Below are 24,631 nucleotides of genomic sequence, written 5' to 3' on the forward strand. Positions count from 1 at the left end.
GGCTCCGATTGGCTGTGGAGGTCCATACGTGCAATTGTCATAGCTATGAGTTAGACACACACGAACTATTGCAGTCGCTGTTGGGCTGAACAGGTTAGTGAATATAGGCTGCTGCTCACGGTAGGGTGACTAACCGTCTGTAAATTTCACGGACTGCCCGTTATTTGGGCCCCTTGTCCGTGAGCATTTCTTTCACGGACGCCTGTTGTCCGTAATTTTGGGGATGGCACGAAGCTGTGCTGTCCCCCTGTGACCATCGGAGCCAGCTCGCACTTCTCTGAGGTCGCAGCAGCCCCTCCCCTGACCAAGCTCCGTCTTTGTACAGGCCCATTGTCATTCTGATGTGGCTGATTATCACCTAAAGAATGACAATGGGCCAAAGGTGTAGGCACCAGGGTCAGATAAGTGTTTCATGGTCCTCTCTAACTCGCAGATCAGCACAGGACAGAATAACACACAAAGAAATAAAGCAAGAATAATCACTGTGGTGCAGCTGTGTGTGTAGGGGATGGAGGGGGGTGAAGAGGGGCAGAGGGTTCTGAAGTAGCCAGAAGCGGTTACAGAAAGAGAAATCATGATAATGGTAAATCAAAAAGAAGCACAAGGCAAAGGGAGTGAGAAAGTGAAGTAAGTATAGAATGCAAATGATGAAAGAAAGCTGGATAGAGAGAAAGATCTAGATTTAACAATGGAAGGAAGGACAAGAGGATGATCAAATGGAAAAAAAGAAACAAAATTAATGTTAATGTGGAATATGGAAATGTGAAAAGAAAATGAAATCGAAATAAAGCTTGGAATGGAAAAGAAAATGAAATATGAATTTAAAGAATCGAAAGAGTATGAGAGACGGAATGAAAGGATGCACAGGCAGAAAGATGGAAAGAAAAATAAATGGAGGATGTAAAGAAGAAAGTAGAGAACAAAGGTGGATAGAAAGAAGGACATAAGGAAATAAAGAAAATGAAAAGACGGAAAGAATAAAAGACGACTGTCAATTTAGGTAAAGGCAGTTTTTGACCAATTTTCTTTCCTGCTGTAAAAAGCGTAATTTTGCATTCTTTTTGCAAATTTTCATCAGTGAAACAATTTTCACCGACTTCAAAAGGAAAGAACAGGATAGCTCACTTTGCTACTTTATTTTGTGCCATATATGGCGGGGGTATTTTATTTTTCTGGTACTCCCTTGCAATGGGCCCTTGTGTAGTTACAGCATGTGGCGTGCCGTCCTCTGCATAGGCCTTAGGGCACAGCATGCTGCTTTTGTGAAGGATCTGTGCTGGAGGACTAAGTTACATTTTGAAAGACTTCTGAGTGCTTTGCATGCCTGCAATTTTCGGGCCATAACAAAAATGTCTATGTAACTCTGCTGATTAATGTATCTCTTGGAGGGATCTGAGTTTTCACTAATCCCGGTTTTGACTCATCATAAAGAATCATAGAGGCATAATGCGCCTCTTGTAAAGCACAACGTGTAACATGCAGAGCAAAGTATTCATTTGTATAATAATGGTAAAGACAACCCCAACCACTATGTTAGGGAAGAGGTGTGGGGCAGTGGCCAGGGCAGCTCACGACGGAACACGGGGTCACATGGTTCGATCCCCGGTGCCGGCGGCAGGTTAACCCAGCACCATGTGACTCTGGACAATAGCTTGCTTAATCTTCCCGATGGGCCCCAGCGCTGGGACACCTCTCCGGAGGTGGCTGTGTGCGCTTTACAAATGCTGGCATTTCATTTTTATTTCATATGTTATGTGTTATATCCTCAGATAGTATTTCGGGGTCACTGGAATTATGCGATTGTGCGGCTTCAACAGTTTTCGCATGATTATGGATTTGCCACATGTGCTACATAATCCATCATTAGCTGAATATATCTCTAGATTCTAATTTGAAAACAGTGTCTACCTCAAATGGTAAAAAAATAACTATAAAGGCAGTGACGTGTTGCAAAGGCCCTTTGTAAAGGTTGACTGGTCACCTTCCTTTGCATATTACTATATTTGGGTGTTATACAGGTACTAATGAGGTGCAACCTATGACCAGAACGTGTTCAAATGTGCATAAATTCCCTTTTCTTGCCAAATAATTTAGTCAACCCTGCAGCATAATTTGGTCCTCCCTGCTGCATAATTCCAGTGTCCCTGCATATAGTAGCTACCAAGTATGTAAGCCATGTGACTCCTACACCTTGTAGCCCTCCTTGTCTTAAGTAACATATCCTATATATTGATTTACATACTTATGAGTCATTGTCTCTGAACAATAAGTGTGTGAGCTAAAGCGCTCAACACCCTACATTGGGCTGAGCAGCACTGTAAAATAAATGACATACACATGAGTGAGGGTCTATATAGAGATGAGGAGCACCATGGGAGGTTGATAGTGAGGGAATCTGTGCAGAGGGAGGTCTTTGGTGAAGGGGTGTAAAGAAGGCTGAAGGCCTCTGCATCCCCTGCAGTGCGGGTGGGACAACACTTCAAAGGAACCCCAAACTGTAAACAAAATATCATATGAAATACCACAAAAAGACCTGCACAGTTGCTCAAAGCTGTGCACATACCAAAACGGTGAGGTGCTCGATTCGCTCAACTTAATATAAACTTATTTTGACGTGTACTTATTTTGGTTGTCTATCTACTTACTTATACACTATTGTACGACCTCCCCTGATGTGTCAGAAAACGTACCTTTTGTCCCAAATTTCTCTCCTGAATTTTGACCTTCTGTCCTTAATTTTGACCCTTTGTCCTGAATTTTTACACTCACTGTCCTGAATTTGCACCTATGCCAGTTGGTCATCCTAGCTCTGGGTGAGAGTGAAGGGAGAGTGGTAACACAAAGTAGAGCGTAGTGAGTGTAAGTACGGTTGTACCCTGTCACGGCCTGTTTGTTTATTCTTTTTTATGTTACCCATATATTACCTGAATGTATAGGAGCGCATTACTTAAGAAATACATAAATAAGGCATTTAGATTACATTACCCAAAGTCAAAAGACAAACAGCATTAAAGTAAGGTATACATTACAGCAACCATACATATTGAGTAACAGGATGTAAACATGTTTGACAGTGCCCAATTAAATTGAGGGATAGAGGTAATCTTCAAGCCACGCAGGTGTAGTATGGGCAAATACATTAACTAAAATGTATCCAAAAAAGAAGGACTTAAGAATTAAAGATAGCCTATGTAGCGCCCTCCCCAGCCTGGGTACTTGCCAACAATCGCGCGACACACAAAGCTTGGTATTGAACGTCTTTACTCCTCGGCATGTAACTGTTAACTGAAAATTCTACATCATGAATTCTATTACCCACACCCAAGCACTTATGTCACTGTACTACGGAGTCCATTAGGGACCAAAAGGATCCTGTCATTTCCATCTCATAAGACAATATCAACCTTGTTTTTCCTTTTTCTGCCTGACAATGACTTGATCTCCTCTTTTAAACAAGGTGCTTCAAGCACAGTGGTGTCTGTCTGCATAGGTCTTCGTGTTGCATTTGTGAGATGAGTCAGTGCGAAGTTTATCAATGTCAATAGATTTCTCAATGGTCCTTTGTGGTAACTTGGTTCCTAAGGCTCTCCCAAACATTAAAGGGTCAGGCCTTTTACCCATGTTAGAATGGGGAGTTGACCTGTATGCACAAAGTGTAGATTGAAGAACTGATTTGAGTTCAAGCTTTTCCAGGGCATCGGGCTGCACAATCTTCTTGAGGGTGTGAATAAATCTCTCGACAACCATTCACCTGAGGCCAAAGAGGTGTGCTTTTCTGATGCTTGACATTTAGATGAGTGATCAAATCTTTAAATTCTTAACTATTGAAAGTTGGGCCATTGTCAGATTTCAAAATCGAAGGAACACCACACGTTGCAAAAATACTTTCTAATTTCTCAATCACTCTGTCATGAGTAGTTGACAGATCTTCCACAAGGGGAACACTGGAATATTCATCATCAATCACTAGTAGATGATGTCCATTGATAAGGGGTCCAAAGAAATCAATTGCAGTCTTCTCCCATGCATGCTTTGGATCAGACATATTTAATGGATGTGGGGTTGTTCTGGATGACAAGCTGTTGCACAAGTGACATGCTCATAACTCTTTCATCAAGACAAGGGAACCACACTCTGTCCAGTAGAGCTCGTTTAGTAGCAACAACTCCTTGATGTCGCTCATGGGCAAGTACAATAACTTGTTGTTTCAGACATGACAATTCTCAACCCTCATAAGATGATGTCTTCTGGGGTAACTGAAAGTTCTTCCTGCACAATTTTGAATTTCTGGAATTTAAGGTCATCATGAAGAGGTCGAGTATCTTTTCAACTGTGTAATAATGTCTTTGAGTATTACCATGTCTCAGTGCTCATGGCAACAATGATTTGTTCCACTGATATTGCAGCAGGTGTACTAGATTTCATGATGAAGTAACATAGGCATTAGCCGCTTTAGAAATAGTACCTGTTGAAAAACAAGGAATTATTTGGTTGGCCTGCACTAACAGTAGGTCTACATTTGTCCTTCACTGGGAACCAAACACCCCATTGTAGCGCTTGACTCTCAGAAGGTGGCGTTGCAGAGCAGTCTAAGGCTTACTCAAGGGAGGTGGTGTGGGCTAGTAATCACCATTTACAAGTACGCAGAAATAACACTCAATAATTGATTGTCCAGTCTATACTTTTCCTTATAAAAAGGAAGAGTATATTTATTACACGCACACACTACTCAATACTATGCATCAATTTACAAATATACATAAGCTGTTGGATTTGCTTTGTATAACATACTCACCCCTCTCGAAATGGGGGCGGGGGAGTCTAGTACCACCTGTCCCATGTATGCACATCATCTTGCCCTCAAATGCAGTGGGTTGACCATAACCTGGAGTGAGGACCCTTCCCACTAGCACCTTCCCAGTGGCGTCCCACTCCATTATTCCACCAAGCATTTATAATGGGAACACCTGCCATAGTGACACATAAACCAGACTGAGCATCTCATACTGACCATACAGTGTACAGACTTGACTCACAGTGGCGGACAGTTTGGGTTGCTGTTCAACTAACGTAGCAAGAATATATGTGCACCCTAGCAGGAATGCCAAGCACTTTGCTTATGATTTTTTAACGCACCACCTGTGCAATTACACTTTTCCACCTCTAGGGGGTATCACTTCAGTGGCAATCCATGCCTAACCTTGCACCCTCCAGTGCAGTCCTAAGCTTCAGCTGCAGAAAAAAAGGTCCAGCATTGGATAGGAATACAAAACATGGATAACGCTTGAGGGTTTCTTTCCTTAGATGTCGCCCAGAGACTGAGGATGGAGACTTCCCATTTTCGTGCCGGGGGAGTCTGCATTGCTCCTACAGCTTCCCCTGCACCTTTTCCAACGCATGGGGGTGACCCACCTCCTCCGGGGGTCACCACGCGCCAAAACAAGCAGCCTTCCCTATGCCTTGTAAGGCATTATGGAAGGCTTCACGCTCAGCACATGAATGTTAAAGCAGCGTCTCTCCCCCGCTGCTCCGGAGAGAGCCGCGCTGCCGTTGCTGGCAGCCTCTCGCCGCATCTGCGCGTCATTGGGGGCCACCCGGACTCCTTCCACACAGTTGAGTGGAAGAGCAGCTTGTGGAGCCCACCCACGGCTGCTCCTGCCGGCTCCCCGTCTGGCTAGCACCATCGTCTGCTGCCAAGGGAGCCGGCGCTTCAATTCTGGTCTGCCCGCTCCTACCGGCAGACACGGAGGCTGCCGCTGGTCAGGTGGGGCCTTGAGGGAGTGCAACGGCACTCCCGCGTTGCACTCTTCCCCTCCTGCCACAGGTGAGTGCGGCGGCACTCCCCCCTCCTCTCGGCGGTCACGGGGTTGGGGGTCCTAGGCCCCAATAGGTCTTCACGGGGAGCATGACGGCGCTCCCCGACTTGGTCTTCTCTCGCTGCGGAGGAGTGCGACGGCACTCCCCCGCCTTACTGCAGACACCGGGGCCCGGAGTTGGGGGGCCTGCTCCCAGAGTTCTTCACGGGGAGCGTAACGGCCCCGACTTTGTCTTCGGTGGGGCCCGGAGTTGTGGTCCTGAGCTGCTGGAATTACTTCACGGGGAGCACGAGCGCGCCCCCCGGTATTATCTTCCCCGGGGAAGCCTGGGCCCCGTAGGCACCATTTCACAGCCTCCAGTCCCTGGGAACAGACCCACCGCAGGGGCACATCCAAGAACAGCAGCGGATGCCCACGCGCTTCGTCGTCAATCTCAGCAAAAGGTCGCCTACCTTCTGGGGGGAATATCTCGGCCCCTGTAAGGACGATTGTGACAGTCTTGGCCTCCTCTTGCTCCTGGTGGCCAGCCCTAGCCACCTGGAGCCCTCTTCATCACTCTTCTGGCCTCCAGGAGGGGGGCTCGGCAAGGAGCTGTCTTCACTGGCTCTCCTGGGCCTCTCTTCTTGCGCAGAGGCCCAGGCTTCTCCTCACTGGCCCTGGACTCCCTCAAAGGCACAGTCCAGAGTCATAGGACAGTCAGGGGGTTTCACCTTCCAACTGCCCAGGGCGCCAGGCTCCAGCACCAGTCTTCCTCAGCAAGACCGCACCCCAGAGAGAGCTCCTGTTCCTGTGCTAGACTTTTAAAAAGAATTTGGAGGGAGCTGGCAGGAAGGAACTTCTGCCCTATCCTGCAGCGACACATCAATTCTCCGCCCCTACTCCCTCCTTCCTGCATGGGCCTCTGGGATACTTCAAAATGGTGTCGTCCAAGGATCTCATGCCACATGGTCTCTGAAAAGACCCCTTACCCCCTTGCTGACTTCATGGCCTGGGCACGGAGCAGGCCTTGTGCCTGGCACTGTGTGACAGCTGCTAATGGATAAACTGCAGTTCCACCCCATCCCTCCCTCCTGGAGGGAAGACCTTTGCCCTTGGAATGCTTGCAGCGAAGAGCTAGGCCTCTGATGCTACAGGTAGTGAGGAAGGTAATTAACCTGGCAGGCTCACACCCAGCCAGGCTCTGGTTATGAGCGTAGTCAGAAGAATATGACATTTCTGGATGACCCATAAGCAGTACAGATATGGCTTTTGACTCAGCAGAATACGTCTTTTCACACAACTTATAGTGTACTTTGGTGCGTGTCTGGAATTTGTAGGTCATAGGGAAGTGAAACTACCCCACGGGGTCTTCATAGAAGCGTAATGGAGTTCTCCTACAGTAAAGCACACTAACTTCCCCTTACACGTGTCTCCCCATATTATAAAGCCTATTCCATGCCACCACCAAACTCTGCATAATTCCTGCCACACCATTCTATCTGTACCCGCTCCTGGGCTACTCACAACAGGAATCTCCCCCGTGCCGCCCTTACACGGGTGCACTTGGGTGTGTACATGTGTCTACATGTAACCAGTCCGATGTCCCTTACCCTGGCTACAGCGCAACCGCCTTCTTTCAAAAGGTGGACGCCGGTGAAATCCACATGCAGTCTGTTTCATCATGAGTTCCGTGTGGCTGAGTCCCCGCTTATGAGGCTCTTCCATGGTAAAAGTTCAAAAATACGCAGAGGTAGCGGAATCTTTCCGCGGCTTCTACGAGGCGCTGTATGCTGAGGAGCCCTCCTCGCCGCGGGATGCCGAAGGCTATTTGGAGTCAGTGACCCTTCCGGTGCTGGATCCTGCACAGGCGGACAACCTGGAGCGAGATATCGATGTTGAAGAAGTGATTTCCTCTATCTTGACAATACCAAACGGGTGACGCATGTTCTGGAGAAGGCCTCGCGGATCCCGGGGGAGCGGATGTTGCTGTCCGTTGATGCGGAGAAGGCCTTCGACAGAGTTCACTGGCCGTATCTCGAGCTGGTTCTCAAGAAATTGGGAATCGGTGATAAGTTCCGCACCATGGTATTCAACTGTTACAAGCATCCTTCAGCGTCGGTGCGGGTCAACGGGTGTAGCTCCGGTGGATTTGCTATCAAACGCGGCATGAGGCAGGGCTGCCCCCTCTCGCCGCTTTTGTTTGCCCTCTACATGGAGCCGTTTGCTCAGAGGATTCGCAACAACCCGGATGCTATTGGGGTCCAGATGGGCCAGTATGTCCACACGGTTAGTCTCTATGCGGACGATGTCCTGTTGACCTTGGACGACCCTAGGAGGTCGCTGCCTGCTTGCCTCCAGGAACTGGACGCCTTTGCACGTGTGGCCGGCTTCAAAATGAATATGAGCAAGTCGGTGGCGTTAGACGTGTCCCTGGCTGCGGATACCAGGAGGGACCTTCAGCGACTCTTCCCCATGCAGTGGTCCTCGTCCACGGTGCCATACCTGGGGATTCTGCTGGCGCCCACATTGCCGGAGATGGTTACGGCCAATTACACCTCCCTCAGCAGGAAGATCAAGGAGGAGCTTGGCCACTGGAGCAAGGGCCTACTGTCCTGGCTGGGGCGCATCGCGGCGGTTAAGATGACGGTGTTGCCCCAGATACTGTATCTTTTTCGGGCCCTACCTCTCCAGCCCCCGGTGGGCTGGATACGACAAATGCAGGCTGACATCTCCCGCTTTGTCTGGCAGGGCCGCAAGCCACGGATGAAGAGGGTCCTCTCCACGCTTGCTCCGGAGGCGGGGGGTCTCGGTATCCCGGACCTCCGTAAGTACTTTCAAGCGGCGCAGCTGCGATATCTGGTGGAGTGGAGCAGGTGGGAGTCCGACAAACACTGGCTCTTTCAAGACCAGGCAGTGGCGGGCCGCACCTTACAAGAGGTTCCATTCTTGCGCCGCGCGCATCGCCCCCCTAACCTTTACGCCTCTTTTGTTACGCGGGTCCCCCTGAGGGTGTGGGGTGCAGTCTGTGAGGCTCGGGGCCTCACCACCTTCCCTTCGCCGTTCACACCCATAGTGGGCAACCCGGACTTCTCCCCAGGGATGGAGCCGGGAGCTTTTACCCATTGGGTGCATGCGGGCTGCAGGGTGCTCTTCCAGATCTATGGACCGGAGGGCGTGATTCCTTTTCAGCAACTTCGCCAGGAATTCGGCCTGACGGAGCTGGACAGATTGCACTACATGCAGGTTCGGCATTGGGCCCTCCAGCCCCAGGTGCGTGACACCGCTGCTCGTCAAATTACACCGTATGAGAGGTGGCTGGCTACCCGGACCTCCGACGCTAAGCTAATTACCGATCTGTACAAGTACCTACAACCCCCGCCGTTTCACTATTATAACCCGGGGAGGGAGCGCTGGCACAGAGAACTGGGTTGGACGCTCAGCCACAAGGAATGGGACAAAAATGCGTATCGGGCGCGGCACTCTGCATATCATACGGGCCTTACGGAGACCTTTACTAAGGTGTCCACTTATTGGTACTACACCCCGGAGAGACTGTATGAAATGCATAAACACACTGACAAGGGGTGCTGGCGGGGCTGCGGGCAGGAGGGTACCCTCTCACACATTCTTTGGGATTGCCCCGTGCTGACCGCTTACTGGAAGGAAGTTTTGGACGAGGTGGATAAGCACTTTGGGATAGAGCTGCCGCGCTTCCCGGCGTATGTCCTGCTGGGCCTCCCCAATGACCTAATGTACCCACTGAAGTCCCGCAGGGGTAGGCAGATCGCGATTGCGCTGGGGTCTGCGGTCCAGAACATCCTTATCCACTGGCGCACCACCACTGTCCCCTCCATTACGGGTTGGTTGCATAGGCTCTGGCATGTGCTGGGAATGGAGAAGTTGTCGCTTACGGTGGCGGGGGAGATAGACCAATATGAAGAGCTGTGGCAACCCTTTCTAGCGCTGCTGTCCACCGAATTCCGGGAGCTCACCTGTCCGAGGTATCTTAGGCTTCTTAGGCTGACGCCGCCGGTGATCCCGGCGGACTAGATCACATGTGAGACGGGGTCCTCGGGGGGGGGGGGGTGCGGGGCTTTTTGGGCGGATAAATCTGGCGCGGGACCATAGGACGGGGGGGTTGGGGGTATTGTTTTTTTTTCCCTCCTTTCTTTACTGGGGGGATGAGGGATGGGGGGGGGGTGGATTGTGCTTTGTTGAGTTGCTGCTGGCTTTCATTGCTCAGATTTGGGGTGTTGGATATGCACGCAGGGATCCCACAGATTGCATTTCTTGCCTTTCATTTACTGTGCTTTTCCTCTGGACCACCGAGCTATCCTTCGCCAACCTTCGCCAACCCTCTTGAGTTGCACCTTTTTCTTTTATTGTATTATATGTACCCTAACCTCCTATCCCCCTCCCCCATGGTTTGTTTTGTTTCAACAAAAACGTTTTAAACATGAAAGTTCAAAAATTAGGTGCTCAAAAAGCAAAAAATCCGGGCAGCTCAGATGGTCAGAACCACCTTCTAACACGCCGCGCCCAGCTGATTCCTACAGGGAAGAAATAGCCACTATGCATGGGTATTCTTGCCCTAGTCAGCGATAACCAGTTATAAGGGGTTCTGACTAGACCCCCCTTCTCACCAGTTATCCGCTCAGTCCACCTACTCCTTCCAGTCATGAGACCTCCACCCGTTACAGGGATCCCAGACTGCCCTAGGAATCTTCCTGGCTCTAGGTTAGCTGCATCTAGGGCACTCACAGTTTACATGGACTGAGCCTAACTAGGCCTACCATTGCCCTTGGTCATGCTACACTATGCCGACCACCTCTCTGGACAAGGGCACAGTGCCTCAGCACTGATGCCGTCACCTGGGATAAATCTAATCCCTAATCCCCGGGGTCACTAGCTCATCCCCTTTCTGGAGATTATTCCACCCAGTACCCTTTTTAGGTATTGTCTGTATTTACTGCTCTTGCTCTCCCCATTCAATCCTGCTCTCTCTCACAAGCCTTTCCTCATTTCCTATCTCTAACATGCGGTCCCCGTCTACCTCGCGCCCTCTCCCCTCTTTGTGCCCGTTCCCTTTCTCGCGTTGCCACCTCTTCCATCATTGTACCTCACTGTCCCTGTCTTTTTCGCGCCCCCTCCCTTCCAGATCTGTGTCGCTGTCTCTCCTTCCCTGTCAGGCCTCTCCTTTCCTCTCTCGCGTCGCCACCTCTTCCATCATTGTACCTCGCTGTCCCTGTCTTTTACGCGCCCCCTCCCTTCCAGATCTCTGTTTTGCTGTCTCTCTTTCCCTGTCAGGCTTTTCCTTTCCTCCCGGGGTCTGACATTTGAGGCTCGCTAACGAGCACCTCTGCAGTCCAGCTCTCACTGATCCCTCGGAGGCTGCCGGGTGTATGGGATCCTTTCCCTGCAAATAATTAATTTAGCTACGTATTGCGTAAGACCCTAAAAGGCTTTCTGCTGGTAGCGTGCTGCTCGGCGGCCATTAATATTACATCAGGGCCGGTGCTGTTGCTGTAGTGCAGTTTCATTAAAAATGTGATCTGTGGCTTTAAACATGCAGCTTTCCATGGTGTCAGGAGCGTCTCTTCTCTTGGCCAAATCTTCGGGAGAGAGGCGTGGCTACCACTGCCGAGCCAGTGTAGTGTGAAGCGTCCATTGCCCAATAGGTGTGCTACCAGGTCTGTGCCTAGTTTATGCATTCACTCCCATTGAGACTACGCCTCCCGGTGTCCAGCCTCCTCCTTGGTTCGTTCTCTTCCCCACGTTCCCAGTCATCTCCTTGCTCTCCTCCTTTGAAAAGCACTGTCCCTCTCCGTAATGCTTTCTGTCTAACCTCTACCTCCTTTCCCTTTCAGCAATATCCTCACAACCATCATTTATAGGTAAGTCTCAAGCTATTAGATTTCCTTCTGTGGGTGCTGGTCCAATGCAGTAGATAAAAATGATTCTGTATCCTCTATTGGTCATATTATAGTTATCATACTTTTGCATTTGTTGAAATGTGCTGTAAAATGCCATTGATTATTGAGCTGCATTTGTTTTGTGTGATGCTAGTTTAGGGTGGTGAATATATTCATCGTCCCAATTAGGGTGATCACTAGGAGGTTATTATAGTGTTACATTTTGGCCTCATTGTGAGCAAGTATGGCAGAGCATATTGAACCTGTCTCCGAACACAGTACTAAGGGCCATATGTAGGTAAGTTAAATTTACCGATTCATAAATTCCGAATTTTACCGAATCGGTATTTAGAAATCGGTATTTCGTATGTACCTAAATAGTCGGTAAATATTACAGATTCGGTAAAATTCGGAAAATGGTTACCGATTCCACAAAACCGACCGGTATTCCAGAATCGGTATTTCAGAATCGGTATTTACCGAATCGGTATTTACGGAATTTACCGATTCGGCGTTTCAAAAACACATCAATTGAGGATACAGCCAATCATGTGCAACCAACACCCCTCCCAACCAGGAAGTGGCCACACCCAGGCAGGTGCACACAATCAGAACCCTCTGAAGAGGCTGGGAGTGCTGAGGAGTGCAACAGAGCCAGTGCCTGAACATTGTTAACTGATCCTGCACAATGGCCAGCCAGGACACAGATGGAGGTGAAAGGAAGAGGAAGAGGAAAATAAAATTCAGCCTGAAGGAACTGCAGGTACTTGTGGAGGAGGTGGTGAAGCAGCACAATAAGCTTTTTGGAATGCAGTCCCTGCAAGTTGCTGATTCTGAAAAAAGAAGGATCTGGCAAGGAATCCAGTCGCAGGTAAATGCCATTGGAGTGACCCCCCGGGACATTGATGTGCTGAAGAAGCGGTGGTATGACATCCGGATCATCACCAAGAGGAAGATGGCTGATTTGAAAAAACAGGCCAGCCAGACAGGAGGAGGAAGGAACAGGGCACCTGCCCTCACAGAACTTGTCAGGTTGCAGAACTCCTCAGGATCTGGGTGATGATATAGAGGTCCACCTCCAGATCTCCCCGGACTCCAACCAAAAGGTTACAGAGCCCAGAGGTGATCAGGCGAGGGAAGGATGGGGGAAAGGGTCAGCAGGGATAAGGCTCTGAAATGACAAAACACAACACAACAGTACAACCAAAACAGTCTACTCTCTTTCGGTCTGACTAATACGGGAGGTTACAAAAGGTAGGGAGAGCAATGGACCTCACTTCTGGTGATTTGAACCACAGACCCCTGCTACGGTTGAGTTTTCCCCTCTCAGTAGGGTATGTATCAAAAGAGAAGTATTAATCGGCTTCCACGGTGAAGGCACCGCCGCCTGGAACCCCTAAGTTGTAGCGCTCCTTCACCTGGTGAGAATCAACACGCTAGGTCTTGGTGGGGTCTTGTCCCTAGCCTAGTGTGCCTCAATACAGCCCAATGTCTCGCTCTCTCTATGACCGTTGAAGGCGCTCTGCCAGCGCGGTGATACTTTGTATGCTTCACTGAGCACCTAGTCTTGCTGCTAGCGCTGTCTGACTAAGTAAGCTCCTCCGAGCCTGGACAAACGATAGGTAAGCTCCTCCGAGCCTGGACAAACGATAGGTAAGCTCCTCCGAGCCTGGACAACCGATAGGTAAGCTCCCCCGAGCCTGAATTTACCTTTCGCTCCTTCGAGCGTGGACACATCAAGGGCTGGCTCCTCCGAGCCTAAAGAAGGTCAATAGCGCATTCACTGCGCGGATTTGCAAAGTCGACCGCTCGCTCCTCCGAGCGTGATCAAAAAAACCTCAGTTACTGAATGCGGAGCCCAAAATTCTCGCTAAGGTACTCGCCAATCGGCTGGTCGGTGTGGTGGGAGATCTGGTTCATCAGGACCAGTCTGGCTTCATTCCCCATCGCAATACAGCCCTTAATCTGCGGCGTTTGCATGGGGTGCTTGCGCGCGTCCCATTCATAAGGGAACCGGCCATTTTGGCGTCCTTAGACGCCACCATGGCGTTTGATACGCTTGAGTGGCCATACATCTGGGCGATGCTTGCTAAGTTCGGGTTCGGCCCAGGATTCATCAGTTGGGTCAAATTGCTGTATGCGGGCCCATTGGCACAGGTGGTCGTGAACGGAAGAGTATCGGCCCCGTTCGAGCTGGGCCGGGGCACGCGGCAGGGCTGTCCCCTGTCGCCGCTTCTTTTTGCGCTTGCCTTGGAACCCCTGGCGGAGTGGCTGCGGTGGGAGCCTTCCATCCGTGGTCTCCGTTGGACCCCGAGTATGAGGATCGCGTATCCCTATACGCTGATGACATCCTTCTGTACCTAGCCTCCCCACGCAAATCACTTATAGTCCTAGTTGATGTTTTACACTCGTTTGGTCGTAACTCCGGTCTCGTCATCAATTGGGCTAAATCGTGTGTGTATGTTCTCTCTGGGGAGGCTCCTATTCTCCCGCGGGGCTGTCCGATCCAGATCGCCCCGCAGGGATTTCGGTACCTGGGTGTCTTCATTACTCTGGACCCGGAGGCCCGGTATGAACGGAATCTGCTTCCCCCCCCTCCAGCGTCTGCGGGTAGATGTTGCACGCTGGCGGCGCCTGCCGCTTTCGCCGCTTGGCCGGGCGGCATTGTTCAAGATGATGTCTCTGCCGCGTTTTCTGTACGCTTTGCAGAACACTATGGACTTGGTCCCGGCGCGCTACTTCCGTGAGGTGGAGAGTCTGCAACGCCGCCTGTTCTGGGACTGGAGGCCGCGCATTGCTCTGGCTAAGCTGACGCTCCCATGGTTTGACGGGGGCTCGCCCTCCCGGATATTAAACGGTACTATTGGGCCTCCCAGCTCGCTGCCATTAACCACGGCCTCTACGGGCCCGCCTTAAACCCGGCTTTTGAAATGGACAAGATGCTCCTGCCAGGTGGCGACTACAATCGAGCGCTCTATTCTAGCGCGCCCGACGCTCGTCTGACGGGCCCCAGGCGTGTCATGGTGCAAGTCTGGCACGCGGCCAATGCAGCTATGGGGTGGAAGGACCGTTTGACCCGGGCATCACCACTATACGCGTCTGAGCGGTTAGGTTCCCTGTGGACCTCTAAGGGCTTTGAGAAGTGGGACATAATAGGTATCAGTAAAGTGGGGGATCTTTGGACGAGAGGACGATTTAAAACGTTCGATATGCTGCAGACGGAATTTCAGTTGCAGGGCAGTGAATACTTCCGGTATTTGCAGGTCCGTCATGCGCTGGGTTCCGTCTTCACGGACGTTGCCTCCATCCCGGAATATTCCCCCCTGGAAGATAGAGTGCTGGATGGGCACGTCCCGGACAGCACGATCTCACTTATATACAAAAAGCTGATAAACGACCGCTCGGGCCTGTTGACTGCCCTTCGTGCGGCTTGGGTTGCCGACGGGCTGGAGTTGGACGACGAGGACTGGACCTCCGCGGTGGCCTCCCCGAAGGAGGTGGCCATACCGGCTCGCCTTCGCTTCGTCCAGCTCAAGATACTCCACCGGGTCTACATGACGGGGCCAAAGCTTCTGCGTATGGGCTATGCCGGAGATGGGTTATGTAAGCGTGGGTGTGGTGCTTTGGGGACTTTTTTGCATATTTTGTGGGAGTGCCCGGAGGTAGAGGGGTTCTGGCGTGGTGTACATGAGGTGCTGCGTCTGGTTACGCATGTGGCGCTGTTGCCTGAAGCGAGAAGATACCTGTTGAATGTGTGGGAACCGACTGATTACTCAGCGCCGCAGACGTGGTGGGTGACTCTGGGATATATGGTAGCCAAGCGTGATATTGCTCAACTGTGGGGATCCCAGAGGCCCCCGACGGTCTCGGCCTGGAAAGAACACATGGACTGGTGCATGTTTCGCGAAAAAGTGGTGTATGTGGCGAGGGGTAAGCCTGGGACATGGGTGAAAGTATGGGGCCCCTGGAACGCCTACCGAGGGGGTATCTGCGCGCCACCGCTGCTGCCTGATCCCTCGCCAGCCCCATCCCCTTAGCTGACTCATTCCCCCGCTGCCGGGCATTGGGTTCCCCCAGTCCTCGCTTTGCTCACTTCCCCCTCTTCACACTTCTGTGTATAGTTGGGATCCCCCCTCTTGGGGAGCACGTGCTGCTATTTTTGATTGTGGGTTGCCTTGTGGGTGTGGTTTTAATTTTTTGTTGTTCTTACTTTAAAATGAAACCGCATAATGGGGCCTGGATGATGTGGTTTTCGACATTGTTATCTATTGAGAAACGCTCCTCCTGTAATACCACGTGTTCCATGAATATATGTTGTATGTTCCTACTATTGCTAGCGGCCGGCCGGAAGGTTGTGGGCCCATACTTGTATACTTTTAAGACCTGTAATAAACGGTTTCAAAAAAAAAAAAAAAAAAAACCTCAGTTACGCTCCTCCGAGCCTGAAACCTCCATGCGCTCTTCCAGCGCGGTTAACTAAGGCTCGTCCGAGCCTATGCGTGAGTCTAGAAGGGGAAGGCGGGTATCGAGGTCTGCCAGGTGCAGACCGTAGTGGGCTCAGCCGAGCTCCGCCACCTCTCACCTGCTTCCTCGTTGTTCGCCGCTACTCCCAGCCACTCCCCGCCTGGACGCCGAGGGACGGGGAAGGTGGAGTCTTCGGGTTCTTCTCCTTCTGTGCTGCAAATACCACTTCCCGTCGGGACGCCGAGCTCTGAACGACGAAAAGGGATTCTCCGATTCAAAATAACGCACGTCTTCTGCCGTGCGTGACGTCCTTATATAGACACCCATTTCCTGGTTCCAGGGTTGCTGGGACTCGTAGTTTTAGACGCTAGGTAGGCGCCTCAGCACCCGATTCCTCACAGTAGGTCCCCTCCCCAAGCGCCTCCTAGAGCCAGGCTTCTCCGGATGTCGCTCATACAACCTCTTCACCGCCGCCGGGGCGTGCATCGCGTCAGAGGGCTCCCATGAATCTTCTTCAGCCGAGTAGCCTTTCCAGGACACCAGGAACCATAACTTGCCCCTCCGATAGCGGGCGTCGCGGATGCTTCTCACCTCGTATTCCAATCCCCCATCCACCCATACCGGTGGCGGGGCTCTCCTCGAGGCAGCCATCGCAGGCTTCAGCAAACTGCAATGAAACACGGGGTAAATCCGCAAGGAACCCGGCAGTTTGAGTTTGTAAGCCACCGGATTTATCCTCCGCACTATTTGGTAAGGGCCAATGAACCGCTGGTGGAATACACTACGCAGCTTAAATCTTGTGTATCGGGTGGACAGCCAAACGCGATCGCCCACTTCATACGCAGGACCAGATCTCCTTTTCCGATCCTCCCACATCTTATACTTCCTTTTAGCCGCCCTCAAAGCCTCTTGAGTTTGCTTGTGAAGGATATGCAATTCCCGCAGCCTGGCATGGACTGCCGGTTGATTACCCAAGTCCTCTGGCAGGGATACCGGTAGAGTTTTCGCTTCATATCCGTAATTGGCCTTAAAGGAGGAAACCCCAATCGAGCTATGCCATGCCCCATTGTAGGCCAGTTCGGCCATCCACAGCATTGACACCCAGGACTCCTGTGAGTGTGACACGTAACACCTCAGATACTGTTTTAATGTTTGATTTAGGCGCTCGGTCTGCCCATCTGTCTGTGGGTGAAAGCTGGTGGAAGTAGCGGATTCGATACGTTGCGCCTTACACCAGGTTTTCCAGAAGCTGGCGATTAATTGGGGACCCCAGTCTGACACAATCACTCCTGGCAAACCGTGAAGTCGTACCAGGTTAGTCAATAACAGCTGTGCGGTTTGTCCCGCCGTAGGTAGGTTGTGGCATGGTATAAAATGACCCATCTTGGTCAGGCTCTCAACCACAACTAGGATCGCGGAATTTCCGCTGTCCCCCGGCAGTCCTGTAATAAAGTCCACGCTAATGTTCTGCCATGGTTGTTGTGGTATGGGCAACGGGAGCAATTTCCCTTTTCTTTTCCCTCTGTCGCTCTTGTTCCTGGCGCACACTTCACAGGCCATAACCCATAGGCGGATATCTTTATGCATTTTGTCCCACCAAAAATGCCCAGACACTGTCTTCGTTGTCTTTCGGATTCCTGGATGCCCTGCCAAGGGGGAGTCATGACACCATTGCAAGGCCTTGATTCTAAGTGCCTTCGTTGGGATGAACAGCCGTTGTCCGTGAAAAGGAAGCCCTCCCTTAAGGCTCCGTTCCGAAGTTGTGCTGATCCAATCCTTCCACTTCTCTGCTGAGCGGTTAGCTCTTATTTCATCCAAAAACTCCTCTGCTCTCACGACACATCACCTTAGCCGGGTTGATGATTGCTAGCGGCGCCGGTGTTACACTCCCTTCTGTTGTGTTCTGTCTAGATAAGGCATCTGCCTTCCTGTTTTCCGTGCCTGGTCTGAATGTAATGCTGAAGTCGAATTCAGCGAAAAAGAGCGTCCATCTCATTTGTCTCGGCGTTAAATGACGCGCAGTCTTCATATACAACAAATTCCGATGATCGGAGTATACTAGTACCGGATGTTGTGCCCCCCACAGGTAATGACGCCACTCTTGGAACGCCTTCTTTATTGACAAGAGTTCTTTTTCGGCAATCGTGTAGTTACGCTCTGCGCTGTCCAATTTTTTCGATAGATAAGCTACTGGGTGCAGCCGACCTGTGTCTTTATCTCTTTGGGACAGCACTGCCCCGATAGCTTCTTCTGACGCGTCCGCCTCCGCGATAAACTGAACATCTGTCTGTGGATGTCGCAAAATCGGAGCCGAAGTAAACTTGGATTTTAGCACTTCGAATGCATTCGTGGCGTCCTTCGTCCACTGGAATGGGACTCCTTTACGTAGCAGTCGTGTTATGGGTACCGCTATTAAGGAAAAATCTTGTATAAACCTGCGGTAATAGTTCGAAAATCCTAAACACTGTACCTCTCGAACAGAATGTGGAATAGGCCAGTCACGGATCGCCTGAATCTTTCTTTCCGACATACACAACCCTTCTGGCTTCAGTATTACTCACAGAAATTCCACCGTGGTTACCCCAAACTCGCACTTGCTGAGTTTGCAATACAATAGATTGGCCCTCAATTTTTCCAAAACCAACCTAACATGCCTGGTGTGCTCTCCCACCTCTGTGGAGTAAATCAAAATATCATCCATGTAGACCACTACAAAGATGTCCATATACTCTCTTAGTACTTCATTTAAAAAAAACTGGAATGCCGCAGGGGCATTACAGAGACCAAATACTCATATAGACCAAACCGAGTCTTAAAGGCCGTTTTCCACTCATCCCCCTGTCTGACACGTACTAAATGGTAAGCCCCCCGAAGGTCTAGTCGCGTGTATACTACGGCCTCGCGTACTTGATCCAGCAGGACACTGATTAGTGGCAACGGGTACCTGTTTCTCACCGTGTTTTTATTCAGCATTCTATAATCGCAACACTCTCTCAATTCCCCGTTCGCTTTTGCTATAAAAAAGAGCGGAGAGGCCGCAGGGGAACGGGAAGGTCTAATGAATCCCAGGGCAAGATACTTATCTAGATACTCCCTTAGATGATGTGTCTCAGGGTCAGATAATGCATATACCCTACAAGATGGGATGATCGCCCCTTCTACCAGGTCTATACGGCAATCAAACGGTCTATGCGGGGGGAGCTGTTCCGCCTGAGTTTTATTAAAAACATCAGCATACCCCTCATATACCTTCGGTAACTCTACGTCTTTTTCGGCGGCCGTAGCCAGGTGGAAGGGACCTGCTAGAGCCAGAGCCTGTGAGTGAGGCGTTTGCAAGCATTGTTCGGCACACCCCCTGGACAAAAAGCGTACAGTCTTGTCCCGCCCATTCACCGTGGGATTGTGGCGTACAAACCAAGGCATCCCCAAAATCACTTCGTATTGTGGAGCGGCTATGATGTTAAACTCGATTACTTCCTGGTGTTGTTGGTTCCCATCCCTTAGTGTCATTTTCAAGTCCCCAGTGTGGAGAGTGATTCTTCCGGATTTCAGTGGTTCGCCGTCCACAGCCAACACCTCCTCTGGGGAGTCCCTCGGCACTGCTTCAATTGATAGTAAACTAACCAGTCCGCTATCAATGAAGTTCCCTGTTGCGCCTGAATCCAACATTACTATTACCTGGTTCTCTTGCTCCCCCACTTCCAAACCCGCTGGTAACACTATGTGGGCTTCGGTGGCAGTAGACCTAGTATTGGCAAGAGAAGGTATCCTCCACACCGTATTCTCGGGTAGCAAAGGCGAGGCAAGCTCTGAAGGGCTTGTTTCCTTTACTAGGGTGGATACGGCGGCTTTCTTGCCTCTATATTGCACCACAGGGGTTCTAGGCTTGGTCGGGCATTCACGGACAAAATGCCCCCTTTTTCCACAGTACATACAGAGCCCCAAAGTGCGTCAGCTTTCTCTTTCAGCCTTGGATAAAGGGGGCCTCACGGCTCCCACCTCCATAGGTTCGTTAGCCGACGAAACAGGGTTGGGTTCTCTCCGTGTGTACAGAACTGTCGCTCCGCTCCCCTTATATCTATCTCCCCCTCTTTCAGCCAAGCGACCGTCTAATCGCAATACCAAATTCATCAGCGCCGCGCAGGTTGTGGGTTGGGGGTCTATCTGCGCCACTACATCCTTTAAATCGTCGCAAAGCCCTTGATAAAACAAGGACATTCGTTTTTCTTCCGGCCAAGCTGCTTCTGCAACTAACCGATTAAATGAAGTGAGGTATGACACCAAGTCACTCTTTCCTTGTCTCAACGAAAGCAGCTCCTTGTCTGTACTGAAGGTGGTCGTTCGTCTATCGAACACTTCTTCAAACGTGGCTCGGAAGGTGTCCCAGTCAGACAGGACCGCATCGTTGTTCCTGACCAAAGGGACCGCCCATGAAGCCGCGTCTCCCACCAAGTACGAGATGGCAAAAGCCACTCGGGAATGATTCGTGGGAAAAGACGAAGGTTTACAAGAAAAATGTAACAACACCTGAGTGAGGAAGATCTGAATCTTTTGCGGGTCTCCCGCATATCTCTCTGGGCTAGCCAAAGGGATAGGCGGTGGTACAGTCACTTGTATCTGCTGCCCCATAGGAGACGCCTCATCAAAGGGATTACGGGTTAATCTATCTACCCTATCTCTCAAGGCTGCCGTCTCCAAACGCGATGCCACCAGTTCCTGCTGGACCAAAGCTAAAGCCTGTACTACGTCCTCTAAGGAGGCCATACTCTATACCCTCCCCCGGACCGGGAGGAGCACCTAACGTGGGTGCGTTATTCTGTCAGGTTGCAGAACTCCTCAGGATCCGGGTGATGATATAGAGGTCCACCTCCAGATCTCCCCGGACTCCAACCAAAAGGTTACAGAGCCCAGAGGTGATCAGGCGAGGGAAGGATGGGGGAAAGGGTCAGCAGGGATAAGGCTCTGAAATGACAAAACACAACACAACAGTACAACCAAAACAGTCTACTCTCTTTCAGTCTGACTAATACAGGAGGTTACAAAAGGTAGGGAGAGCAATGGACCTCACTTCTGGTGATTTGAACCACAGACCCCTGCTACGGTTTCGTTATCCCCTCTCAGTAGGGTATGTATCAAAAGAGAAGTATTAATCGGCTTCCACGGTGAAGGCACCGCCGCCTGGAGCCCCTAAGTTGTAGCGCTCCTTCACCTGGTGAGAATCAACACGCTAGGTCTTGGTGGGGTCTTGTCCCTAGCCTAGTGTGCCTCAATACAGCCCAATGTCTCGCTCTCTCTATGACCGTTGAAGGCGCTCTTCCAGCGTGGTGATACTTTGTATGCTTCACTGAGCACCTAGTCTTGCTGCTAGTGCTGTCTGACTAAGTAAGCTCCTCCGAGCCTGGACAAACGATAGGTAAGCTCCTCCGAGCCTGGACAAACGATAGGTAAGCTCCTCCGAGCCTGGACAACCAATAGGTAAGCTCCCCCGAGCCTGAATTTACCTTTCGCTCCTTCGAGCGTGGACACATCAAGGGCTGGCTCCTCCGAGCCTAAAGAAGGTCAATAGCGCATTCACTGCGCGGATTTGCAAAGTCGACCGCTCGCTCCTCCGAGCGCGATCAAAAAACCCTCAGTTACGCTCCTCCGAGCCTGAAACCTCCATGCGCTCTTCCAGCGCGGTTAACTAAGGCTCGTCCGAGCCTATGCGTGAGTCTAGAAGGGGAAGGCGGGTATCGAGGTCTGCCAGGTGCAGACCGTAGTGGGCTCAGCCGAGCTCCGCCACCTCTCACCTGCTTCCTCGTTGTTCGCTGCTACTCCCAGCCACTCCCCGCCTGGACGCCGAGCTCCGAGGGACGGGGAAGGTGGAGTCTTCGGGTTCTTCTCCTTCTGTGCTGCAAATACCACTTCCCGCCGGGACGCCGAGCTCCGAACGACGAAAAGGGATTCTCCGATTCAAAATAACGCACGTCTTCTGCCGTGCGTGACGTCCTTATATAGACGCTCATTTCCTGGTTCCATGGTTGCTGGGACTCGTAGTTTTAGACGCTAGGTAGGCGCCTCAGGTCCCGATTCCTCACAGAACTTGAGCAGCTCGTGGAGTCAACGATAGAGCCTGAAATGGTCGTTGGGATTGGGGATGCAGACAGCTCAGCCAGAGCTGCTACCAAAAAAGGTAAGAAGCATGCGCAGCATTGTGCCCCCCCTTCCCCTATCCCAAATCCCCAATTGGGCAATGTGATTCCCACTCCAGTACAGGTTTTTGTGCAGACCAGCAATGCATTATGGGTGATGTAGTCAGGGAAACCCCTATCATGAAAGGAATCGCACCCAACAACAAGGCATGTGACACACATTTGCGATAATCAGGCACAGGACAATGAGATAGTGTTGCAGAAATGTATTATGATGTGAGCAATGCAGGGCTGCAGGTACACTGAGCTAATGTAAAGTTTCTGTCCACAGGCGACACATCGCGCAGGACTGCTCAGGAGAAGGGAGAGAGGGCACCCCGGAAGCACATCACTGAGAAGGCCACCACAAGTGCAGGGCACACAGCACCACCAATGCCAGCCTCACCACCACAGCCAGCCACGCCACCACAGCCAGCATCGCCACTACTGCTAGCCTCACCAGCATCAACACCACCTGCAGTGGTGAGACCCAGAAGGCGTGCCGTTGCCAGACTGCATGTGTCCGAGTCCTCCTCAGAAGACTCGAGGGGGGATGAATCAACCACTGTGCCACTGGATGATAGCAATGCTGGTGTGCTGTCCACGATTGAGGGAGCACACACAGGTGCCAGATGCCGCCGCAGGGCTCGTGAGAGCAGTCCACCTCCACAGGATGAGAGCCATGGTGTCTTCGGAGGGCTGGAGGCAACCATGGTGAAGGTGCAGCGCCTACAAGGCAAGGCAATACAGTCGGTACAACGACAAATGAAGGGCCTCAATGATAAAATGAGCAACATTGACAGGGGCCTTTCCTCAATGGCTGAGGGCATGAGGGAGATGGCTGCGGGCATGCGGGACATGTCTGAGTCTGTGATGCTGCTGTGCAGTAACATGGAGGAGGACAGAGCAACACGGCGAAGGGAGAGGCAGAAAATGGAGCACCATACGAGGGCAGTGAACCGACTAGCTACTGCCACTTCTCTGCTCTGCAGGCGCTCCTTGGCCATGCAGGAGGGGCTTGCGCACTGCAGCACTGATGTTTCTAGGGGGCTGGTTAAGGTGAGCACTGCTCTTGAGGTGCTGCTAACGAGCCAGTCTGCCAATACTGGTGCTGTGGATGTTGTGGACAGCGAGGACACGACTAGTCGGAGCAGCATTACCCCCCCTGTCACAGACACACGGAGGAGCAGCAGACGGCATGGGGCTGCCACTGGTCCCACAGCCAGTGAGGACAGTCAGTCACTGGCATCCCACACTGTAGTGCGTGGCCGCAGACGCTGATGCAGCCCACACTGCCAGGACAGAGTTGGGTGAAGTAACCCATGACTTCCTATAATGGATGTCACCAATTTGAAAGCCCAGTTTGGCCGTTTGTGTTGTGGCGTAGTGCCCACATATTAAAACTACGTCATTGCATCCAACAACTGGCTGTGTCTCCTTACTTACTTAGAAATAGTTGCATGTGATCTCTGCCCGTCTCTCTCTCCCATCTGTTGCTGCTGGCACTCCTGCTGCGTTGGGCTCTGGCTGTGCAAAATCATCATCATCCTCCTCAAAATCTGTTATTTTCACTTCTGTACCTTTCTTTGTGGCAAGGTTGTGCAGCATTGCACAAGTAGCAATGATCTTGCAGCAGATGATGGGTGTGTACTGGCGTGCGCCTCCGCTCTTGTGGAGGCAGCGGAGCCTGCTTTTCAGTAGTCCAAACGTGCGCTCCACCACGTTGTGTGTTGATTTGTGTGCCACATTGTATTGTCTCTCACTCAGGGTTGATGGGTGTAGGTAGGGAGTGAGGATAAATGACTGCACGGCATATGCACTATCGCCTAGGTGAGAAAGAGGGTGCCATTAGTCACATACACCAATGCACATTCATCTGCGGTAAGTATAAGGGAGTGTCACAGTGATTTACCTAGCAGGTATCCTTCTCCAAATTCTCCCGCAACCAGGCGTGTGTAGATCCCACTGTTCTGGAAGATGTAGGAGTCGTGGGTGCTCCCAGGAAATTTGGCTACGATGTCAGTAATTATGTTGGCAGCATCGCAGATTACCTGCACATTTACGGAGTGGGTGGACTTTCTGTTCCTGTAGATATACTCAGTGGCTGCTGGTGGGTAGATTGGAATGTGTGTGCCGTCGATGCAGCCTATGACATGCGGGAACTGTGCCATCTGGTAGAAGTCTGTCTTGGTTTTCAGCAGTTCAGCCTGGGTGTTTGGGAAGCTAATGTAGTGTTGCATTCTCTGCATCATGGCATCCAGGAACTTCCTGAAGAAACGGGACAGGCAAC

General features: G+C 51.2%; 1 long non-coding RNA gene across 1 annotated transcript; it reads left to right on the forward strand.

Annotated features, from left to right (window-relative positions):
• Window positions 1-20: 20 nt before the first annotated feature.
• LOC146809298 (uncharacterized) lies at window positions 21-23,760 on the forward strand. Its single transcript, XR_014966393.1, has 3 exons — window positions 21-93; window positions 11,663-11,689; window positions 22,634-23,760. It is a non-coding gene; the product is annotated as an uncharacterized LOC146809298 (long non-coding RNA).
• Window positions 23,761-24,631: the final 871 nt, after the last annotated feature.

The sequence above is a fragment of the Triturus cristatus genome, chromosome 7 (assembly GCF_964204655.1).
Source record: "Triturus cristatus chromosome 7, aTriCri1.1, whole genome shotgun sequence".
NCBI lineage: Eukaryota > Metazoa > Chordata > Amphibia > Caudata > Salamandridae > Triturus > Triturus cristatus.